The sequence below is a fragment of the Pteropus vampyrus genome, unplaced genomic scaffold (genome assembly GCF_000151845.1).
Source record: "Pteropus vampyrus isolate Shadow unplaced genomic scaffold, Pvam_2.0 Scaffold1065, whole genome shotgun sequence".
NCBI classification, from domain to species: domain Eukaryota; kingdom Metazoa; phylum Chordata; class Mammalia; order Chiroptera; family Pteropodidae; genus Pteropus; species Pteropus vampyrus.
In genome coordinates, this window is record NW_011889846.1 from 34,283 (window position 1) to 35,353 (window position 1,071).

General features: G+C 48.0%; 1 pseudogene; it reads left to right on the plus strand.

Annotated features, from left to right (window-relative positions):
- Positions 1-777: 777 nt before the first annotated feature.
- Positions 778-896, plus strand: LOC111734386 (annotated as a pseudogene).
- Positions 897-1,071: the final 175 nt, after the last annotated feature.

A 1,071-nucleotide genomic window follows, 5' to 3' on the forward strand; every position in this document is an offset into this window, starting at 1 on the left:
GGGTCAGAGAACGGCAGCTGCAGCTCGGGGTCATAGAAACAGAAGGCTCCAACTTTTCACTGGCTAGCAGATGAGGGGTGTGGTTTTCTGAGCTACGCATAGGAGGCGGCTCAAAATAGCTAAACATCTGCTTCAGAGAGCTAATTTTGAAATCATTGGATGCGTGAGAATTTGAGGTCGTCACCTGCAGGGTTTTGCGTCAGGAGTCCCAGCGGGCAGTGAAGAAATGGACAATTTAGGGGCCAATACCATGAAAGCTCATTTACACCCTTAAGCTCATTTCTAGAACAACCTCTCTGGTGGTTACTGTGGAGTCTGAGGGTAAAGAGAAGGCCCTGGCAACACAAAGAGGCATAGAGACAGGACTTCTGACAGACACACAACGTTGACTGAAATACCCTGGGCCAAGCTATAAAAGAACACAGTGAGCTTCCTTCCATGGGTATGTGGCAGCAGGACAAATTTCTAGGTTAGGATCAATTGGTTAGTGCATATACATTTAAAACTTTAATAGATATGGTCAAATGTCCCCCCAGATGACGTACCAATTTACTCTCCCATAACAGCATATGAGAGTGCTAGTGTCTGCTCGCCTTCTCTTACAAGCTTGCCTTGAGATGAGAACCATGGCTGTTTCCCCCATATTGGCAGACAGAAGGAGGGATGATATCTGTGAAAACCTATTTAATAAGTGTCTGGTCCATTCGGCATTCGTGATGGTATTCTATTGAACGTATAAGAATAGAGGGTGGGACCTGAGGTCAGAAGGGTGGGAGAGTCTGTGGCCATGCCACCCTGAACACACCCAATCTCCTCTGATCTCAGAAGCTGAGCAGGGTCGGTCCTGATTAGTACTTGGATGGGAGACCACCTAGGAAGACCAGGTGCTGTAGGCGTAGAAAAAAAAGAAAAAGAAGAAGAAGGGTAGGAGACGCATCAAAAGGGATGGGTAGTGGCCTTAGCTGACATGGGCAGTGAGCATGGATTTGGGGAATGCAAAGAGTGATCATGGCAGGAGCAGGGCTTTGAGAGTCCAGGAAGTGGAGGCTGAGTGCACCTGGGCCACAGGTA